The 16,002-nt window shown below is 38.9% G+C and overlaps 1 protein-coding gene across 3 annotated transcripts in view; it reads right to left on the reverse strand.

Annotated features, from left to right (window-relative positions):
• The window catches only part of KBTBD3 (kelch repeat and BTB domain containing 3), a 33,423-nt gene extending 17,467 nt beyond the window's left edge, over window positions 1-15,956 (reverse strand). For 2 of the 3 annotated variants that reach the window (XM_010362793.2, XM_030917855.1), the window contains exons 1-2: window positions 15,806-15,956; window positions 15,002-15,202 (exon numbers count right to left, since the gene is read on the reverse strand). The gene's annotated coding sequence lies outside the window, so the exon portion shown is untranslated. The remainder of the gene's footprint in view (window positions 1-15,001; window positions 15,203-15,805) is intronic. The other variant, XM_010362794.2, reaches the window with a different exon arrangement.
• Between the last annotated feature and the right edge of the window lie 46 nt (window positions 15,957-16,002).

Raw genomic sequence — 16,002 nt, forward strand, 5'->3', positions numbered from 1 at the left:
CAGAATACATATTCTTTCCCAGTGCTCATGGAACATATATCTAGATTGACCATATCCTGTCCCATAAAACAAACTTCAAATTATTTAAAAGAATTGGAATCACACAGATTATATTCTTTCACCACAATGAAATCAAACCAGAAATCAGTAACAAAAAGATAACATAAACATCTCCATGCACTTGGAAACATAATAACACACTTCTAAATAATCCATGCATCAAAGAGAAAGTTTCAAGTGTAATTTAAAAAATACATTGAACTGAATAAAAACGAAAATACAGTATATCAAAATGTGTATGATGTGGCTAAAATAGTGCTGAGAGGAAAATTTTTAGCATTAAGTGCTTACCTTGCTACAACTCACCCAATATGAAATATATAATTTGAACAGCCCTGTAACCATTAAGGAAATTAAATTTACCAAAAGTTTAAAGAAGAATTAATACCAGTTCTACACAACTTCTTCAAGAAAACAGGATCAGAGGGAAGATTCCCAACTAATTTTATGAAGTGAGTATTATTGTGGTACTCCAGACAAAGACAGTACCCAAAACAAACAAACAAAAACCAAAACCCTATACTATGGACCAATATACTTCACAAATATAGAGGCAAAATCGTTTAAAAATATTAGCAAAAAAATTCAGCAATATATAAAAGGAATTATACACTATGGCTAAGTAAGTTTATCCAAGGATGTAAGGCTGTTTCAGTATTTGAATACCAATTAGTGTAATTTATCCTATTAGGCAGCTAAAGAAGAAAAACCACAAGACCATATCAATTGATGCATAAAAACCATTTGAAAAAATACAACACCCGGTTATGGGAAAAACTCTTAGCAAAAGAGAAAGAGAGGGGAAAAGTTCCCCCTTCTCAACTTACTAGAGAAAATCTACAAAAAACCTATAGATAACACTATGCTAAATTATGGAATGCCTTCCCCCTAATATGAGGAAAAGAGCAAGGATGTCCACCCTTACCACTGCTATTCATCAAAGTTCACACTTATTTGGAAGTGTATTATTCAGTTTCCAAGGGAATGTCAGCTCTAGCAAGCACACTAAAACAAGAAAATTCAATAAAAGGCGTATACATTGGAAAGGAAGAAACAAAACTGCCTCTATTTGCAAATTCCAAGATAGCCTATGTAGAAAATCCAAAGGAATCTATGAGAAGAAAACCTCATAGAACTAATCAGCAAGTTCAGCAATGCCACAGGACACAAGAGCATCACAAAAAAAATCAATCATATTTCTATATACCAGCAATAAACACATAGAAACAAAAATTAAAACAAAAACAAAAATTAAAAGTATAACAGTTCAAAAAAAAGAAGTGAAAGAAATACTTACGTATAAATCTAACAAAACATGCACAGGACTTGTATGCTGAAAAACATAAAATGCTAAAAAAATCAAAGAAGACTAAAATGGAAAGACATGCCATGTCTGCAAATTGGAAAAGTCAACTTAATAAAGATGTCCCCTTAATTCCCCCTAAACTGATATAAAGGTTTAACACATTTTTTTATCAAAATCCTGGCACAATTTTTTGTATATACAGATGAGATTACTGTAAAATTTACATGGAATGATAAAGAAAATAGAATATCTAACACAACCAAAAAGAATAATAATGAGGGAAGTATCAGTCTACCTGATTTCAAGACTTACTATAGTTATGGTAATCAATACTGTGTAATATTAGTGAAAGGAGAGACACATAGATCAGTGGAATGCAACACGCAATTGAGAAATAGCCCCACACAGTATAGCCAAGTGACTTTTGACAAAGGTGCGAATGCAATTCAATGGAAGAAAAAGAATCTTTTCTAACAAAAAATGCTGAAGAAAATGGATATCCACAGGCAACAAAAAATGAACCTTGACCTATACCTCATACTTTATGTAAAAATTAACTCAAAATGGGTCATAGATTTAAACGTAAAATATAAAATTTTTAGAGGCAAATACAGAAGAAAATCTTTGTAACCAGGGTCTCATTTAATGAGCTCTAGACATCAAAAGCACAACACATAAATGAAAAAAATTACTAGATTGGACTTTATATCAAAATTATATTTTTCCTCTGTGAAAGTTCCTTTATTTAAGAGGATGAGAAGACAAGCTATGAGCCAGGAAAAAAAAATTGCAAACTGAATCCAATAAAGAAATAATATATAAAGAAATCTGAAAACTTACCAGTAACACCACCAAATAATTCAATTTAAAAAATGTGCAAAAGGCACAAAGAGATATTTCACCAAAGAGAATATACAGAGGGCAAATAAGCACACGAAAAGATGTTCAACATCATTAGTCATTATGGAAATGGAAATTAAGACTGCAATGAAATATCCCTACCCATCTATCAAAATAGCTAAAATAAAATATAATGACAACACCAAATATCTGAGGGCTTGCAGAGACACGGAATCACCCATACACTGCTGGCAGAAATAGTTTGGCAGTTTCTTAAAAAAACTAAACATACACATACCATATTACCCAACAATCATGCTGCTGACCATTAGAAAGAAAAGCTTATGTGTACACAATAGCCTCTACATGTTTCATAATGCTTCACTTGTATAGCCAAAAGCTGAGGGCAACCAAAATGTTGCACAATAGGTGAAAGAGTAAACAAATCATGGTACATCCATACCATGGAATACTACTCACCATTAAAAAGGGACAAAGTTTGATACACATAATGTAGATAGGTTACAGCAATCTGCACATGTGAGAACATTACAAGAAACTACACACAAACATTGTACCAATGTCAAATTCCTGGTTTTGATCTTTTACTATTATTATATATGTACCCATTTGGGGAAACTGGGTGAAGGGTACATGGAAATTTTATCTTTACAACTTGTTGTGTAATTATTTTAAGATATTAAAAGATAAAAGATCAATCAATTCAGAAACTATTTTGATGTTCCAGCTTTCTTCTTGCTCAAAACATAGAAAATGCAAATAAAACATAATTTTTTAATTGGTATAAAATCATTCCTCTGTATTTTAAAATAAGTAGGAAATAAAATAGGAAAAAGGTGACTAAAGGAGATATTTCCAAAAGAATAAAAACTGTAGGGGGCGGAGCAAGATGGCCGAATAGGAACAACTCCAGTCTCCAACTCCCAGCGCGAGCGACACAGAAGACCGGTGATTTCTGCATTTTCAACTGAGGTACTGGGGTCATCTCACTAGGGAGTGCCGGACAATCGGTGCTGGTCAGCTGCTGCAGCCTGACCAGCGAGAGCTGAAGCAGGGCGAGGCATCGCCTCACCTGGAAGCGCAAGGGGGAAGGGGATCCGTTTTCCTAGCCAGGGGAACTGAGACACACAACACCTGGAAAATCGGGTAACTCCCACCCCAATACTGCGCTGTAAGCATACAGGCATTCCAGGAGAATATATCCCACACCTGGCCGGGAGGGTCCCACGCCCACGAAGCCTCCCTCACTGCTAACACAGCAGTCTGCCGCGATCTATCCGCAAGGCAGCAGCGAGGCTGGGGGAGGGGCGCCCGCCATTGCTGAGGCTTAAGTAGGTAAACAAAGCCGCTGGGAAGCTCGAACTGGGTGGAGCTCACAGCAGCTCAAGGAAGCCTGCCTGTCTCTGTAGTCTCCACCTCTGGGGACAGCGCACAGCTGAAGACCAACAGGGGAAGTAGCGGGAGCCGGTGCAGACGCGAACGACTCTGTCTGACAGCTTTGGGGAGAGCCGCGGATCTCCCAACGCGGAGGTTGAGATCTGAGAACGGACAGACTGCCTGCTCAGGTGTGTCCCTGACCCCTGAGTAGCCTAGCTGGGAGAAATCCCCCACTAGGGGCAGTCTGACACCCCACACCTCACAGGGTGGAGTACACCCCTGAGAGGACACTTCCAAAGGAAGAATCAGACAGGTACACTCGCTGTTCAGCAATATTCTATCTTCGGCAACCTCTGCTGCTGATACCCAGGCAAACAGGGTCTGGAGTGGACCTCAAGCAATCTCCAACAGACCAACAGAGAGTCCTTCTGACTGTCAGAAGGAAAACTATCAAACAGGAAGGACACCTATACCAAAACCCCATCAGTTCGTCACCACCATCAAAGACCAGAGACAGATAAAACCACAAAGATGGGGAAGAAGCAGGGCAGAAAAGCTGGAAATTCAAAAAATAAGAGCGCATCTCCCCCTGCAAAGGAGCGCAGCCCATCACCAGCAACGGATCAAAGCTGGTCAGAGAATGACTTGGACGAGAGGAGAGAAGAAGGCTTCAGTCCATCAAACTTATCAGAGCTAAAGGAGGAATTACGTACCCAGCGCAAAGAAACTAAAAATCTTGAAAAAAGAGTGGAAGAATTGACAGCTAGACTCATTAATGCAGAGAAGATCATAAACGAAATGACAGAGATGAAAACCATGACACGAGAAATACGTGACAAATGCACAAGCTTCAGTAACCGACTCGATCAACTGGAAGAAAGAGTATCAGCGATTGAAGATCAAATGAATGAAATGAAGCGAGAAGAGAAACCAAAAGAAAAAAGAAGAAAAAGAAATGAGCAAAGCCTGCAAGAAGTATGGGATTACGTAAAAAGACCAAATCTACGTCTGATTGGGGTGCCTGAAAGTGAGGGGGAAAATGGAACCAAGTTGGAAAACACTCTTCAGGATATCATCCAGGAGAACTTCCCCAACCTAGTAGGGCAGGCCAACATTCAAATTCAGGAAATACAGAGAACGCCACAAAGATACTCCTCCAGAAGAGCAACTCCAAGACACATAATTGCCAGATTCACCAAAGTTGAAATGAAGGAAAAAATCTTAAGGGCAGCCAGAGAGAAAGGTCGGGTCACCCACAAAGGGAAGCCCATCAGACTAACAGCAGATCTCTCGGCAGAAACTCTACAAGCCAGAAGAGAGTGGGGGCCAATATTCAACGTTCTTAAAGAAAAGAATTTTAAACCCAGAATTTCATATCCAGCCAAACTAAGTTTCATAAGTGAAGGAGAAATAAAATCCTTTACAGATAAGCAAATGCTTAGAGATTTTGTCACCACCAGGCCTGCCTTACAAGAGACCCTGAAGGAAGCCCTAAACATGGAAAGGAACAACCGGTACCAGCCATCGCAAAAACTTGGCAAAATGTAAAGACCATCGAGGCTAGGAAGAAACTGCATCAACTAACGAGCAAAATAACCAGTTAATATCATAATGGCAGGATCAAGTTCACACATAACAATATTAACCTTAAATGTTAATGGACTAAATGCTCCAATTAAAAGACACAGACTGGCAAACTGGATAAAGAGTCAAGACCCATCAGTCTGCTGTATTCAGGAGACCCATCTCACATGCAGAGACATACATAGGCTCAAAATAAAGGGATGGAGGAAGATCTACCAAGCAAATGGAGAACAAAAAAAAGCAGGGGTTGCAATCCTAGTCTCTGATAAAACAGACTTTAAACCATCAAAGATCAAAAGAGACAAAGAAGGCCATTACATAATGGTAAAGGGATCAATTCAACAGGAAGAGCTAACTCTCCTAAATATATATGCACCCAATACAGGAGCACCCAGATTCATAAAGCAAGTCCTTAGAGACTTACAAAGAGACTTAGACTCCCATACAATAATAATGGGGGACTTCAACACTCCGCTGTCAACATTAGACAGATCAACGAGACAGAAAGTTAACAAGGATATCCAGGAATTGAACTCATCTCTGCACCAAGCGGACCTAATAGACATCTATAGAACTCTCCACCCCAAATCAACAGAATATACATTCTTCTCAGCACCACATCGCACTTATTCCAAAATTGACCACATAATTGGAAGTAAAGTACTCCTCAGCAAATGTAAAAGAACAGAAATTATAACAAACTGTCTCTCAGACCACAGTGCAATCAAACTAGAACTCAGGACTAAGAAACTCAATCAAAACCGCTCTACTACATGGAAACTGAACAACCTGCTCCTGAATGACTACTGGGTACATAACGAAATGAAAGCGGAAATAAAGATGTTCTTTGAAACCAATGAGAACAAAGATACAACATACCAGAATCTCTGGGACACATTTAAAGCAGTGTGTAGAGGGAAATTTATAGCACTAAATGCCCACAAGAGAAAGCAGGAAAGATCTAAAATTGACACTCTAACATCACAATTAAAAGAACTAGAGAGGCAAGAGCAATCACATTCAAAAGCTAGCAGAAGGCAAGAAATAACTAAGATCAGAGCAGAACTGAAGGAGATAGAGACACAAAAAACCCTCCAAAAAATCAATGAATCCAGGAGTTGGTTTTTTGAAAAGATCAACAAAATTGACAGACCGCTAGCAAGGCTAATAAAGAAAAAAAGAGAGAGGAATCAAATAGATGCAATAAAAAATGATAAAGGGGATATCACCACTGACCCCACAGAAATACAAACTACCATCAGAGAATACTATAAACGCCTCTACGCAAATCAACTAGAAAATCTAGAAGAAATGGATAATTTCCTGGACACTTACACTCTCCCAAGGCTAAACCAGGAAGAAGTTGAATCCCTGAATAGACCAATAGCAGGCTCTGAAATTGAGGCAACAATTAATAGCCTACCCACCAAAAAAAGTCCAGGACCAGATGGATTCACAGCTGAATTCTACCAGAGGTACAAGGAGGAGCTGGTACCATTCCTTCTGAAACTATTCCAATCAATAGAAAAAGAGGGAATCCTCCCTAACTCATTTTATGAGGCCAACATCATCCTGATACCAAAGCCTGGCAGAGACACAACAAAAAAAGAGAATTTTAGACCAATATCCCTGATGAACATTGATGCAAAAATCCTCAATAAAATACTGGCAAACCGGATTCAGCAGCACATCAAAAAGCTTATCCACCATGATCAAGTGGGCTTCATCCCTGGGATGCAAGGCTGGTTCAACATTCGCAAATCAATAAACGTAATCCAGCATATAAACAGAACCAAAGACAAGAACCACATGATTGTCTCAATAGATGCAGAAAAGGCTTTTGACAAAATTCAACAGCCCTTCATGCTAAAAACGCTCAATAAATTCGGTATTGATGGAACGTACCTCAAAATAATAAGAGCTATTTATGACAAACCCACAGCCAATATCATACTGAATGGGCAAAAACTGGAAAAATTCCCTTTGAAAACTGGCACAAGACAGGGATGCCCTCTCTCACCACTCCTATTCAACATAGTGTTGGAAGTTCTGGCTAGGGCAATCAGGCAAGAGAAAGAAATCAAGGGTATCCAGTTAGGAAAAGAAGAAGTCAAATTGTCCCTGTTTGCAGATGACATGATTGTATATTTAGAAAACCCCATCGTCTCAGCCCAAAATCTCCTTAAGCTGATAAGCAACTTCAGCAAAGTCTCAGGATACAAAATTAATGTGCAAAAATCACAAGCATTCTTATACACCAGCAACAGACAAGCAGAGAGCCAAATCAGGAATGAACTTCCATTCACAATTGCTTCAAAGAGAATAAAATACCTAGGAATCCAGCTTACAAGGGATGTAAAGGACCTCTTCAAGGAGAACTACAAACCACTGCTCAGTGAAATCAAAGAGGACACAAACAAATGGAAGAACATACCATGCTCATGGATAGGAAGAATCAATATCGTGAAAATGGCCATACTCCCCAAGGTTATTTATAGATTCAATGCCATCCCCATCAAGCTACCAATGACTTTCTTCACGGAATTGGAAAAAACTGCTTTAAAGTTCATATGGAACCAAAAAAGAGCCCGCATTGCCAAGACAATCCTAAGTCAAAAGGACAAAGCTGGAGGCGTCACGCTACCTGACTTCAAACTATACTACAAGGCTACAGTAACCAAAACAGCATGGTACTGGTACCAAAACAGAGATATAGACCAATGGAACAGAACAGAGTCCTCAGAAATAATACCGCACATCTACAGCCATCTGATCTTTGACAAACCTGAGAGAAACAAGAAATGGGGAAAGGATTCCCTATTTAATAAATGGTGCTGGGAAAATTGGCTAGCCATAAGTAGAAAGCTGAAACTGGATCCTTTCCTTACCCCTTATACGAAGATTAATTCAAGATGGATTAGAGACTTAAATGTTAGACCTAATACCATAAAAACCCTAGAAGAAAATCTAGGTAGTACCATTCAGGACATAGGCATGGGCAAGGACTTCATGTCTAAAACACCAAAAGCAATGGCAGCAAAAGCCATAATTGACAAATGGGATCTAATTAAACTAAAGAGCTTTTGCACAGCAAAAGAAACTACCATCAGAGTGAACAGGCAACCTACAGAATGGGAGAAAATTTTTGCAACCTACTCATCTGACAAAGGGCTAATATCCAGAATCTACAAAGAACTCAAACAAATATACGAGAAAAAAACAAACAACCCCATCAAAAAGTGGGGAAAGGATATGAACAGACATTTCTCAAAAGAAGATATTCATACAGCCAACAGACACATGAAAAAATGCTCATCATCACTGGCCATCAGAGAAATGCAAATCAAAACCACAATGAGATACCATCTCACACCAGTTAGAATGGCAACCATTAAGAAGTCAGGAAACAACAGGTGTTGGAGAGGATGTGGAGAAATAGGAACACTTTTACACTGTTGGTGGGATTGTAAACTAGTTCAACCATTATGGAAAACAGTATGGCAATTCCTCAAGGATCTAGAACTAGATGTACCATATGACCCAGCCATCCCACTACTGGGTATATACCCAAAGGATTATAAATTAGTCTACTACAAAGACACATGTACACGTATGTTTATTGCGGCACTATTCACAATAGCAAAGACTTGGAATCAACCCAAATGTCCATCTGTGACAGACTGGATTAAGAAAATGTGGCACATATACACCATGGAATACTATGCAGCCATAAAAAAGGATGAGTTTGCGTCCTTTGTAGGGACATGGATGCAGCTGGAAACCATCATTCTTAGCAAACTATCACAAGAAGAGAAAACCAAACACCGCATGTTCTCACTCATAGGTGGGAACTGAACAATGAGATCACTTGGACTCGGGAAGGGGAACATCACACACTGGGGTCTATCATGGGGAGGGGGGAGGGGGGAGGAGGGAGGGATTGCATTGGGGAGTTATACATGATATAAATGATGAATTGATGGGTGCTGACGAGTTGATGGGTGCAGCACACCAACATGGCATAAGTATACACATGTAACAAACCTGCACGTTATGCACATGTACCCTAGAACTTAAAGTATAATAAAAAAAAAAAAAAAAAAAAAAATGTAAAATGGTATACCTGTATAGAGCACCTACCATGAATAAAATTTGCAGAAATGTAAAAAAAAAAAAAAAAAAAAAAAAAAAAGAACAAACAGGCACATAAACCTTTACAATTTACAAAATAAAAGTTTCTGATCCTTTCTAAAAAAAAAAAAAATAAAAAAAAAAAAAAAAAAAAAAAAGAATAAAAACTGTATTTCTGCATAGTGGCTAGGTCCTGAGAATATCAATTTTTAAAACTCTAACCACAAACACTTTTTAACTTTATTGTCATGAAAATCATGTATGTAATTTAGATCCTATATTGGATTAAGTCTATTGAGCCTCATGGTTCATGAATAAGTGGACCACATGATGTAAACACAAAGTTATTTTTATTCCTACAAATAGTAACAAAAACAAGTTTTACTAGAAAATTTCAAGTATCCTAAAATAATATATAAGAATCACACAAACCTATTCACTTTCGTAACACTGTTTTAAAAAATCTGCCGGCCGGGCGAGGTGGCTCACATCTGTAATCCCAGCACTTTGGGAGGCCGAGGCGGGCGGATCACAAGGTCAGGAGATCGAGACCATCCTGGCTAACGTGGTGAAACCCCGTCTCTACTAAAAATACAAAAAATTAGCCAGGCGTGGTGGCGGGTGCCTGTAGTCCCAGCTACTCGGGAGGCTGAGGCAGGAGAATGGTGTGAACCTGGGAGGTGGAGCTTGCAGTGAGCCAAGATCACGCCACTGCACTCCAGCCTGGGCGACAGAGCGAGACTCCATCTCAAAAAAAAAAAAAAAAAAAAAAATAGTCTGCCATGTACATTCTATACAGAATGACAAATCCAAGGAGCTGAATATTTCCATTTCTTAAATTTCATTTGAGTAAATCCTACTTGTATAAGTGTATTTTGCAAATAACAAAGAATATGGCATTTGGAACTAGAGAAATAGTTCTAAATGGTTCATCACTTACTAGTGATTCCTACTTAGTAGTGATTCCTACTTAGGCTCTCTGAGGCTTTGGCTTCCTAATCTGCAAAGTGGACACATCTATGATACTGGACTGTTGTGAGACTTAAATGATACAATGAATATTAAGTTAATCCTGTCAAATTATATGTAAATAATAATTAAAATCAATAACATTATTAACTGTTAAACAATTCTCAATTCTTGGCAAAAGATTTATAAGGCAATTATTTTTCTTCAAATATTCTTCAAAATCAATTAGGTTATTTCGTTGATTTTAAGACACAAATTTTTTCACACTTATCTGAAACTGACAGGCATCTTATAATCACTCTGGTTGGGTAGTAGTCATGACATATTTGTCATTACATGTGTATTAAATTTGAAGAATGGATATCAGTATGTTGGAAGAAAACCTGGGAGATAATAATGGACATTGGTTTAAGAAATGATATATCACTAATGCTCTAAACAGAGAATGATATTATAAAAATAAACATTTTCAACTCAGAAAATCAATGAAAAGACACTTTGAATGTTAAGAAGTTTTAGGAGTGCCTCAGCCAATTAATTTTGCTTATATTGTTCTTTGTATGTAGGTGCAAGGGTATTACAGGATTTTTTTTAAAAGAGGGCTCTTTGCATAAGTAGAAAAAATTCTTAGTGATAAAGAGTTGTGTCACAGTTGGCATTTTTCTTAGTAGTATATAAAATAAGTGTACTTTATAAGATTGCACCCCAGCTTCAAGGAAACACCTTCCTGCCCAAAACGCTGACTCAATTTTTAAAGTGATTCTGTTATCCTTTTTTTTAAAAGGCTTCCATTAAAATTTGATTTAAATAATTGAATAAAGGTACAAGAGTCAAGCCTAAGAATGAAGCCTTTGATAAAAAGTAATGACAAAAATCATGTGCCACTTAATAAAAGCAGAACATTAAACTAAAGCTGTGCTCTGCCTGATCTGGGCTTTGACTGGGTCCTGCAGTGATCTTAGTTTGGTCACTGATGTTTCAATATACAGCATGATTTCTGGCCTATTCTAGTAAATATTTATTATAGATGCTAACTATATGACAAGCACCGAATTAGGCACTACAGTTAAAGAGAGAATAAAAGACAGACATGGTCCCTGCTTTTTTGTTGTCCAGTATCTGGTGAAGATGACATAATAAATAAGGTACGCAAATAAATAATTATACATTTTTATAAGTATTGTGAAGCCACAGTAGGAAGTGGAAATGAAAATGAACAATGGGGGCATTCAATTTCAGACAATAACAAAAGGGGTAACAGGGAACACTTATATAGTGCTTATTATGTGCCATGCTTTGTCCTGTGTTTTTTGTTTGTTTGTTTGTTTTCAGACAGGGCCTTGCTGTGTCACCCAGGATGGAGGGCAGTGGCAGGATCACAGCTCACTGAAGCTTCAGCCTCCTGGGCTCAAGCAGTCCTCCCACTTCATCCTCCTGAGTAGCTGGGATTACAGGTGTGCATTAGCACACCCAGTTTTGTTTTGTTTTGTTTTGTTTTGTTTTGTTTTGTTTTGTTTAGAGATGGGATCTGACTATGTTACCCAGGTTGGTTTCAAACTCCTGGCCTTAAGTGATCCTCATGCCTCAGCTTCCCAAAATGCTGTTGACTACTGGCATGAGCCACCATGCCTGGCCCCATGCTATATGTTTTACATATATTCTTTTAATCTTCGAAAAAACTGGATAAAGTAGATACTTATCTTCACTTTACACACAGAGAAAATGGGCTTTGATAATTTAAGTAATTTGGCTAAGATCATATAGCAAGTAAGCAGGGAGTTGGTATGTGAACTCAGTTTGGCTCGAGAGCCCTTGCTTTCAGCCACTACAATACTAGGGAAAGCCTTTCTGAAGTGTCATTTGAGAACTGAATGATAAGAAGGTAAGGGATTGGTGGCGGAAATCACATATAAAGCCCTACAGAGGGAAAGGAGTCCTTCAGTTTTAGGAAATTAAATGTGGCCAGTGTGGCTGGAGTAGCTAATGAAAGCAAGAGTGTCGGGAGATAGGGCTGCAGAAGGCAGTTGCTACCTCAGTCAGGATCCTATGGGTCACAGGAGCTGGGATTTTATTCTAAGTGAAATAGGAATGGCTGATCACTTTAAATTGGACAGTGACATGACATCATTTTTTTAAAAAAATATTTTTCTAGCTAATATGTCAAGAATGAATTGAAAGGAAGAGAAGTAGGGTTCAAGTCATTCATTTATTCAACAAATATTGGATAGCTTATGGAGTAACAAATATTGTGGCAGGCACTATTCTAGATACTAGAAATACAGTTAAAAACAACACTGACAAGGTCCCCTACGCTGGAGTCTACTTTAGAATGGTGAACACCTGCCCCCCACCGCACACACACACACACACCCCTTCCTTCTTATACATTAAGAGTTTCTCCCACCCTACTGGACATTTTCCATTAGCATGCAAATTCTAGTATCTTCCATCTTTAAACAAACATCAAACAAAAATCTATCCTTTGACCTTTTATTCCCTCCAGCTACCATTCCATTTTTCTACTTCCTAAATCCAGAAAAACTTTAAAGGACACTCTGTGGTAGCGTCACCTCCAGTTATCTCAACTCACTACAATAAAATTCCTTTTACTCCATTAAAACTGCCCTTGTCAATGTCACCACACTACCATCTTGAAGCTAAATTCTCACTTCTCTTTCCTCATCTTCTTTCACCTCTTAGGAATATTCACACCGTTAACTAGTCCTTGAAACATTTGTCTTTTTAATTTCTATGCCACAACATTCTTCAGGTTTCCTACCTTACTGGCCTCTCCTTCTCAGTCTAATTAGAGGGCAATATGACATGAGAATTAAGGGCATGGATTTCTAGATTTAGCTCTGAAAGCAGGTTGTGCTTATGGCATGGAAGACATTGGAAGAGAGTGCTCCCCTTTCTCAGGCAGGCTAGAAAACTGATTAATATTTCAGATGAAAAATGATGGTGGGTTATACTAATAAAGAGAAACAAATGGATTTAGCTGTATTTTAGAAATAAAACCAAAAACACTTGGAGATGGATTGGATATAGGGAATCAAAGAAAAGCAGCATCATGGTTTCTTCCTTGAGAAACTGGTAGAATTATGGAGCTATTCAAATAAGTCTTGGGGGAAAAAAAAGGGTTTGAGGTAGAATAAAGTTTGTGACCCAATAAAAAGTTAGTGAATACATCTAAAAAACACCTAGACTTAGAGATGACTCATACAATGCCTTTCCATTGAAATTAATACCTGGAAGAGGTTATGTCATGCATAGGATCCTGTGTGACCAAAGTTACACAGACAATTGGTGGTAGAGCTGGAAATAGAATACGAATCCTTCAGAATCCTGCTAAGAAGCCACAGATCGGCACCAAGCAAGATGATCATTACAGACTGAGTGAGCCCCTATTATTTTAGTCCTCTTCTTCCCCTGACCAATGCAATAAAAAATATTTTAATAAAATTGTTGGGTTCATTTAATACAACTAAGCAAATTATAAACTGTATATTTACATTTCCTTAATAAAAGTGAGGGAAGTAAAGGCAGATAGAATATAAAAAGCAGTGTTACCCTGGACAGTAATAAATCTATTGTGGAGTCATTAATAATATTTACTCATGTACACTATTTGTAAAAGGTATACATGACATTCCCTCTCAAGTACTATACATTCTATTTTGCAAGATTACATGCAAATAATTCAGGACAATAGGAGAGATGTCATAAGGCAATACTAGAATAACTGCCAAATGAATTATATAAACAATACTGTTTTGGAAAAAGGTACTCTGAAGTAGGCCCTAAGAAAAGGTTTAAGCTAAGTTCTGGAGAATTTTTAAAAGCACACAGGGAAGGGGATTCAACAAACCTATAAAATATGTTCACGAGGGTAATAGGTTTGGGGCTGAGGTTTGGAAGTGGGAAGACTGAACTATTTTACACTGGGTGAACGAAGACATTCTGTTTGGTATGACATTTGGGGCTGAATGATACAGAGGAAACAAGGAATGTGATAATGGGAGAAGGGGAGAATATTCTACATTCTAGACCAAGCACAAATAATCCCTAAATTACTGTCTGTGTATTAGGCTCCATAGATCTAATACACAGAGCTCTTGTTCGATGGTAAAATAATGGGATATGAATTCCTAAATTTAAACAAATTCTCTTTCTGAGCTCATTGTCTCCATCAGTAATAACTAGTACACAGAACATGCACAATAACGTACACAGAAGTGTTTGGAAACAGAAACTTAATGTACCAAAGTTACAAAAATCAGTTTAAAACGACAGGAAGGAAAAGTTATATGATTCTTAGTTAAAAATGGAGAAGTGAGTTATGATCATTGCTGATATGGGTATTAATATTACTTACATATCTTTACACCGTCTCTTATTGTACTTTTTATGCATATGATTTATTTGCCTTACCAGATTGTAAGCTCCCTGCAGCTGGTAACCAGATTTTCAATATGGCAGCTGACACAGGCTTTTGGTTAGCTAAGATGATATATTAAGCCAATAATTCATTTTACTGTCCTTTGGGGATCTGAATTTGTGTGTGTGTGTGCTCAGAATCCCATCTACTTTCGAGGGATTCAGGGGGCTTATGATATCACGAAAAGTTAATGAAGACAAGTATAGATAAAAACATAATAGAACCCATCTTAAATAGGACAGAAATCATAGGTAGGTAATTGTGTTAATTAGTACCGCTGGCCTTTGGCTGATATTTCCGGGCAGTCAGAGGAAGAAGGAAATCGGCTGAATCCCGCAGTACTGCACTTTAATCGACCTCCAGGTAGTCATTTACAGTCATCTGCAGAGACCAACTTTTCCCTGGACCAAAACCTGCAGGGCACTTGGATCGCGTGGGCTTTCATACGAGAGTCAACAATAGCCTACACGGAACAACTAAGGAAACAGACATACATCAATATGACCCTTCGCAAAGTCTGAGAAAATAACTGAGTAAAGTTATTTACTTGTTTCTGCGCCTAGAGCAAGGACTTCTTGTCATGATGGAAACACTGATGCCTCAACAATGGAATCCTGTTTTCTCGCTAGGGCTCTAGCCCAGGCTTGGCAATAGCAAAACAGCACCTGGGTCGCTTCATCGCCCCAAATAAACAGCCAGCATTAGCCCAGCTGCTCGCTGGCAGCCTCTGATTCAGGCGGGGTCGGTGTCCCGCACTGGGGTTAGTGCCTCTGCTCGGCCTTCGGAGGGAGGGTTTCAGGTTGGCTGCTGCTAAAGGGTTGGGAACGTACTGTGCGAGGGTGGGTCTTAGGCCGATGGGGATGGGGGTAGGGAAAGAAGCAACTCAGGGCTGCCGCGTTGCACAACTCCAGGGGGCACCACTGCAGACCCCCTCCTAGAGGTGAAATTCTCTCGTGCCCCGTACATGAAGCAGCTGAAGCCAAGGACATTCTCTTCTCTGTGGGCCACAGGGGCCAACCCAGACCCCGAGAATAAGGGCTACCATCCCATTCCTCCCTCAGACCCCGGAGCTCACCCACCTGCAACTGCAGTCTCCGAAGTCTCCACCCCAGTCTCCCTGCCTCCAGAGGACTGGTTGCGATTGGCCTGCACCGCTGTCCCGTCAACTCTTCCGCAAGTGTGAGTGGAGTAACTGCCGGGCTCTTGGCCTTGGTCCCGCCCTTCGCTCCCCTCCGAAGCCACGCCCACGTGACGTCATACAATGCCGCAAAGCGCA

This window comes from Rhinopithecus roxellana, chromosome 15 (genome assembly GCF_007565055.1).
Source record: "Rhinopithecus roxellana isolate Shanxi Qingling chromosome 15, ASM756505v1, whole genome shotgun sequence".
In the NCBI taxonomy this organism is placed as follows: Eukaryota; Metazoa; Chordata; class Mammalia; order Primates; family Cercopithecidae; genus Rhinopithecus; species Rhinopithecus roxellana.